This window comes from Ranitomeya variabilis, chromosome 7, assembly GCF_051348905.1.
Source record: "Ranitomeya variabilis isolate aRanVar5 chromosome 7, aRanVar5.hap1, whole genome shotgun sequence".
Taxonomy (NCBI): Eukaryota; Metazoa; Chordata; class Amphibia; order Anura; family Dendrobatidae; genus Ranitomeya; species Ranitomeya variabilis.
The window spans coordinates 220,475,902-220,482,845 of NC_135238.1; positions in this window are offsets into that span (position 1 = coordinate 220,475,902).

Sequence of the window (6,944 nt, forward strand, 5' to 3'; positions counted from 1 at the left end):
TGTCCTCTGTGCGGCTTTCTCCACCTGTGTCCTCTGTGCCGCTTTCTCCACCTGTGTCTGCTGTGCGGCTTTCTCCACCTGTGTCCTCTGTGCGGCTTTCTCCACCTGTGTCCTCTGTGCCGCTTTCTCCACCTGTGTCCTCTGTGCGGCTTTCTCCACCTGTGTCCTCTGTGCCGCTTTCTCCACCTGTGTCTGCTGTGCGGCTTTCTCCACCTGTGTCCTCTGTGCGGCTTTCTCCACCTGTGTCCTCTGTGCCGCTTTCTCCACCTGTGTCTGCTGTGCGGCTTTCTCCACCTGTGTCCTCTGTGCGGCTTTCTCCACCTGTGTCCTCTGTGCGGCTTTCTCCACCTGCGTCCTCTGTGCGGCTTTCTCCACCTGTGTCCTCTGTGCGGCTTTCTCCACCTGTGTCCTCTGTGCGGCTTTCTCCACCTGCGTCCTCTGTGCGGCTTTCTCCACCTGTGTCTGCTGTGCGGCTTTCTCCACCTGTGTCCTCTGTGCGGCTTTCTCCACCTGTGTCCTCTGTGCCGCTTTCTCCACCTGTGTCCTCTGTGCGGCTTTCTCCACCTGTGTCCTCTGTGCCGCTTTCTCCACCTGTGTCTGCTGTGCGGCTTTCTCCACCTGTGTCCTCTGTGCGGCTTTCTCCACCTGTGTCCTCTGTGCCGCTTTCTCCACCTGTGTCTGCTGTGCGGCTTTCTCCACCTGTGTCCTCTGTGCGGCTTTCTCCACCTGTGTCCTCTGTGCGGCTTTCTCCACCTGTGTCCTCTGTGCGGCTTTCTCCACCTGTGTCTGCTGTGCGGCTTTCTCCACCTGTGTCTGCTGTGCGGCTTTCTCCACCTGTGTCCTCTGTGCGGCTTTCTCTACCTGTGTCCTCTGTGCGGCTTTCTCCACCTGCGTCCTCTGTGCGGCTTTCTCCACCTGTGTCCTCTGTGCGGCTTTCTCCACCTGTGTCTGCTGTGCGGCTTTCTCCACCTGTGTCCTCTGTGCGGCTTTCTCCACCTGTGTCCTCTGTGCGGCTTTCTCCACCTGTGTCCTCTGTGCGGCTTTCTCCACCTGCGTCCTCTGTGCGGCTTTCTCCACCTGTGTCCTCTGTGCGGCTTTCTCCACCTGTGTCCTCTGTGCGGCTTTCTCCACCTGTGTCTGCTGTGCGGCTTTCTCCACCTGTGTCCTCTGTGCGGCTTTCTCCACCTGCGTCCTCTGTGCGGCTTTCTCCACCTGCGTCCTCTGTGCGGCTTTTTTCCACCTGTGTCCTCTGTTCGGCTTTCTCCACCTGTGTCCTCTGTGCGGCTTTCTCCACCTGTGTCCTCTGTGCGGCTTTCTCCACCTGCGTCCTCTGTGCGGCTTTCTCCACCTGTGTCCTCTGTGCGGCTTTCTCCACCTGTGTCCTCTGTGCGGCTTTCTCCACCTGTGTCCTCTGTGCGGCTTTCTCCACCTGTGTCTGCTGTGCGGCTTTCTCCACCTGTGTCCTCTGTGCGGCTTTCTCCACCTGCGTCCTCTGTGCGGCTTTCTCCACCTGTGTCCTCTGTGCGGCTTTCTCCACCTGTGTCCTCTGTGCGGCTTTCTCCACCTGTGTCCTCTGTGCGTCTTTCTCCACCTGTGTCCTCTGTGCGGCTTTCTCCACCTGTGTCCTCTGTGCGGCTTTCTCCACCTGCGTCCTCTGTGCGGCTTTCTCCACCTGCGTCCTCTGTGCGGCTTTCTCCACCTGTGTCCTCTGTGCGGCTTTCTCCACCTGTGTCCTCTGTGCGTCTTTCTCCACCTGTGTCCTCTGTGCGGCTTTCTCCACCTGTGTTAGGGATGTCTGCGTCCTCTGTGCGGCTTTTTTCCACCTGTGTCCTCTGTGCGGCTTTCTCCACCTGTGTCCTCTGTGCGGCTTTCTCCACCTGTGTCCTCTGTGCGGCTTTCTCCACCTGCGTCCTCTGTGCGGCTTTCTCCACCTGCGTCCTCTGTGCGGCTTTCTCCACCTGTGTCCTCTGTGCGGCTTTCTCCACCTGTGTCCTCTGTGCGGCTTTCTCCACCTGTGTCTGCTGTGCGGCTTTCTCCACCTGTGTCCTCTGTGCGGCTTTCTCCACCTGCGTCCTCTGTGCGGCTTTCTCCACCTGTGTCCTCTGTGCGGCTTTCTCCACCTGTGTCCTCTGTGCGGCTTTCTCCACCTGTGTCCTCTGTGCGGCTTTCTCCACCTGTGTCCTCTGTGCGGCTTTCTCCACCTGTGTCCTCTGTGCGGCTTTCTCCACCTGCGTCCTCTGTGCGGCTTTCTCCACCTGCGTCCTCTGTGCGGCTTTCTCCACCTGTGTCCTCTGTGCGGCTTTCTCCACCTGTGTCCTCTGTGCGTCTTTCTCCACCTGTGTCCTCTGTGCGGCTTTCTCCACCTGTGTTAGGGATGTCTGCGTCCTCTGTGCGGCTTTTTTCCACCTGTGTCCTCTGTGCGGCTTTCTCCACCTGTGTCCTCTGTGCGGCTTTCTCCACCTGTGTCCTCTGTGCGGCTTTCTCCACCTGCGTCCTCTGTGCGGCTTTCTCCACCTGCGTCCTCTGTGCGGCTTTCTCCACCTGTGTCTGCTGTGCGGCTTTCTCTACCTGTGTCCTCTGTGCGGCTTTCTCCACCTGTGTCCTCTGTGCTGCTTTCTCCACCTGTGTCCTCTGTGCGGCTTTCTCCACCTGCGTCCTCTGTGCGGCTTTCTCCACCTGTGTCTGCTGTGCGGCTTTCTCCACCTGTGTCCTCTGTGCGGCTTTCTCCACCTGTGTCCTCTGTGCGGCTTTCTCCACCTGTGTCCTCTGTGCGGCTTTCTCCACCTGTGTCCTCTGTGCGGCTTTCTCTACCTGTGTCCTCTGTGCGGCTTTCTCCACCTGTGTCCTCTGTGCGGCTTTCTCCACCTGTGTCCTCTTTGCGGAACAGATTGCGTCAAAGTCTGGATTCTTGACTAGTATGTACTCCATTAATTGGGGGCTTGAAGACTTGGATTATTATGGACTATAATGGTAAAGCAGATGCACACTAAGAAGCCTAAGATCACCAAGCACAATGCCAAGTGTCGGATGGAGTGGTATAAAGCACTTTGGAGCAGTGGAAACAGGTGATCTAGAGTCGCCAATCACATTTCATTACCTGGCAGTCGGATGAAGGGCGATGCTACAACACACACTGTAGACAATTAGCTCCTCTAATTTTGGGGGAACAGTTTGGGGACGGCCCCTTCCTGCTCCATCATGACTGTGACCAGTGCACACAGCAATGTGTGCCCCGTGACCAGGGAAATTACCCAGAGACCACATCACAAATTCCTACAGTCTTATGCCCGCTGATACAATTAAGAGTGGCGGTCGCCCCCCAGAGATTCGGATAGGCCCCATTGTGTAAATCATTTACTAGGAGTTTTGCATGGTTAGGTATGGAGACTCGCCGGCCGGGCCAGTGACCGCAATCTGAGCCGGGTTTCGCACTCATGTGAATTTGGTCTTAATCACTTGATGAGGATTCCCTCTGATGCGATCAGAGTAGATTCCCTCCCCGGCCTCATATCAGTATCGATTGCACCATAAAGGGAACGAAATAGTGGAGAAGAGATAACTCGTCATGGTCATCGGGGGCCCAAGACACAAAGTAAATGTCTTCCCATACTCCGCTACTTAATACCGCTACATAGTGAATACATAATCTTACCATACAGTGGCGGGCACAGACACAGAGGACCCCTGTGCAAGAATAGCATATGGGCCCACTGTACATCTATCACTACATAGTGACTAAATGGTATCAAACTGTCACCAAATTACTAATTAAACCACTATTAAAAAGATGGATATCAAATGTTTAGCTGCGGCTATCAGAAGAGGAAGCAAGTCGTGTTTTTTAGGGTTGTACGAATTCGTGGGGAGGGACAGTAGGACTTCTTGAGGGGTTAGATTCCGTTTTATTAATCCTATACGACGGAGATAGTCAAAGATATTGTTCCAGAATTTAGTGATAATTGGGCAGGACCAAAGAATATGCGCTAAAGAGCCCTTAGATTTCATACATCTCCAGCATAGAGGACTGTCAGACAGGCCTAGATGATAGAGTGATTCAAGAGTTCTATACCATCTGGAGAGAATTTTAAAGCCATTTTCTTGTAACAGGACGCATCTTGAGAAACCGTGTGAGTGTCCCAAAACTTGCTCCGTCTCCTTATATGAAAGAAATATGTGTAATTCAGATTCCCATGAGGATATGTACAAGCGTTTAAATTGAGTTTTGGGGGAAATTAGGCAAGAATATAATTTGGATATTAATTTAGGAGGTATGGGATTGAGTCTAACAAGAAACTCCAACCATAGCCAGTCTGAATTATGTTGTATGTCCAACTTAAATTTTGAGATAATATGTTGTACATGGTGTGTTTGCATGAAGTCTCTGGGTCGCTTTTTGGCATCTTGAGGCCAGTTATCTATCATTTAATCTGGTTGGAAAGCAAATGCGAAATTGGGAGAACCGGCAAAGAATTCCATAGGTCAAATGCGTCTATGTATTTTGGCTCCATGAGCCAGGGTATAATCTTCAAAGGAATGTTATCTAGGAAAAGGCAATGTGGCCATTTATTTGGAATAAGCGCTCTTCTCATAGCCAAGGTGTTATTGGTTATAATCTCTAATGTGCCCTTCGGGGGAAGTAGCGGAGGTCCAGAGATATATCTCCGCCTCTTTTCTTAGTAATATGAGTTCAAGGTTAGAATTTCCAAGGTCAGTTCTAAGTTTAGTCAAATTTATCCAACGAGCTAAGTGGATTGCTTGGTAATAAATCTTGAGATTAGGAAGTCCAAGGCCACCTTTCTTTTTCGGAAGGGAGATAACTTTAAAGGGAAGTCTGGCTCTCCTGCCCTTCCATACAAAACCAGTAATTATTCTATTCGCCATTAAGAAAAAGGACTTTGGGAGAGGTATGGGTATCATGCTCATATGGTAAAATGTATGTATATTCTACCAATCCACGAAATGTATGGCAGGTCATATGATTTGAGAAGCGCTTGTATGTTATCTAAGAGAGGTTGGAAATTATGTTTATAGAGAGTAGAGGGGTCTGCAGTAAGGGAGACATAACATCCATGTTATGTAAATAAAAGCTTATAACCTGACGTTAAATTCCTCCATTGGTTGTATAAATTATTCTTTTGAAAGCTGAAACCCTCCGAAATGTGGTTTAGTTTAAGAAAATAAATTGGCATCAATGCAGAAATATTGCTCAGTTAATGGACACAGAATGGTCAGATTTTGGCAAGACAAAAGTTTTGTCACCTGGTCATATAATGCACCCAATCCTAGTTTACATCCTCACCTGTGCTCAGTACATGATCGGTTAATTAGTGTGTGTATAAAAAGAAACCCAGCACCCCAGATCTTCACTTGAACTGCAACTTGAGCTCTGACAACATGCCAAAAATCCACCCTGCGACCAAAGCCTGGATTATCAAGAGGCTGAAGACCAGATCCACTGCAGAGGTGGCTGGTACCTTTAATGTGTCTCAGCGTCAAGTACAAAGAATTAAAAAAAGATTTGAAGAGACTGGAGATGTGTTTGACAAGCCCAGGTCCGGCAGATCCCGCAAGACAACTGCTCGGGAGGAACGTTTGTTGGTTAGAAAATCAAAAGCAAGCCCCTCTTCCACTGCAGCAGAGCTCCAACAGGCCTGGTCACCTCAAGTCCTTGTGTCAACTAGAACAGTTTGTACAATTCTGTCTCGAAATGGCCTCCATGGTCGAATCAGTGCCTGGAAGCCAGCACTTAACAAAAGGCAAATAAAAAACCGTGTGGCATTTGCAAAGTCCCACAGCCTGGTAAACAGATGGACTCTGGAAAAGTGGCAGAAGGTGGATTTCTCTGATGAATCTTCAGTAGAATTTCACCACAGCCGCCGCATATACTGCAGGAGACCTACTGGAGCCCGTATAGATCCAAAATACACCCAGAAAACAGTTAAATTTGGTGGTGGAAAGATCATGGTCTGAGGTTACATTCAGTATGGGGGTGTGCGAAACATTTGCAAGGTGAAAGGCAATATCAATAGCCTAAAATATCAAGAAGTATTAGCTACCTCTTATATTCCAAATCATGAAAGGGGTCAAATTCTGCGGCAGGATGGTGCTCCATCTCATACATCCATCTCTACAACAAAGTTCCTCCAGGCAAAAAAGATCAAGGTGCTCAAGGACTGGCCAGCCCCGTCACCAGACATGAACATCATGGAGCATGCTTGGGGTAGGATGAAAGAGGAAGCTTGGAAGACAAAACCAAAGAATCTAGATGAACTCTGGGAGGCATGTAAGACTGCATTCTTTGCTATTCCTGATGACTTCATTAATAAATTGTATGAATCATTGTTGAACCGCATGGATGCAGTCCTTCAAGCTCATGGAAGTCACACAAAATATTAAATATGACTCTAATAGCACCACAACTCCATTCACCAATGTAATGCAACATATATTTGTATTTTAAGTTAATTCTTTGTTTGAATATCACATTACTTTCTGTGGGCGACCAAATGTTTGTCTTGGCAAAATCTGACCATTCTGTGTCCATTAACTGATCAATATTTCTGCATTGATGTCAATTTATTTTCTTAACCTAAACTGTTATGATCCGGTGACCTTGGAGCCGCATGAGAGACTTTCTCAGGAGTAGGTGGTACCTGTACTGACCGCAAACCCTAAACTAACACCGCAACTAGAAGTAGCCGTGGGATGTACCTAACACGTCCTAGACACCTCGACACAGCCGGAGGACTAAATACCCCTATAGATGGAAATGGGAATTCTATCTTACCTCAGAGCAGAACCCCAAAGGATAGGCAGCCCCCCACAAATATTGACTGTGAGTATAAGAGGAAAAACACATGCAGGCAGAAAAACAGGATTTAGCAAAAGAGGCACTTCTAGCTAAATAGAAAAGGATAGGACAGAATTCTAAGCGGTCAGGATTA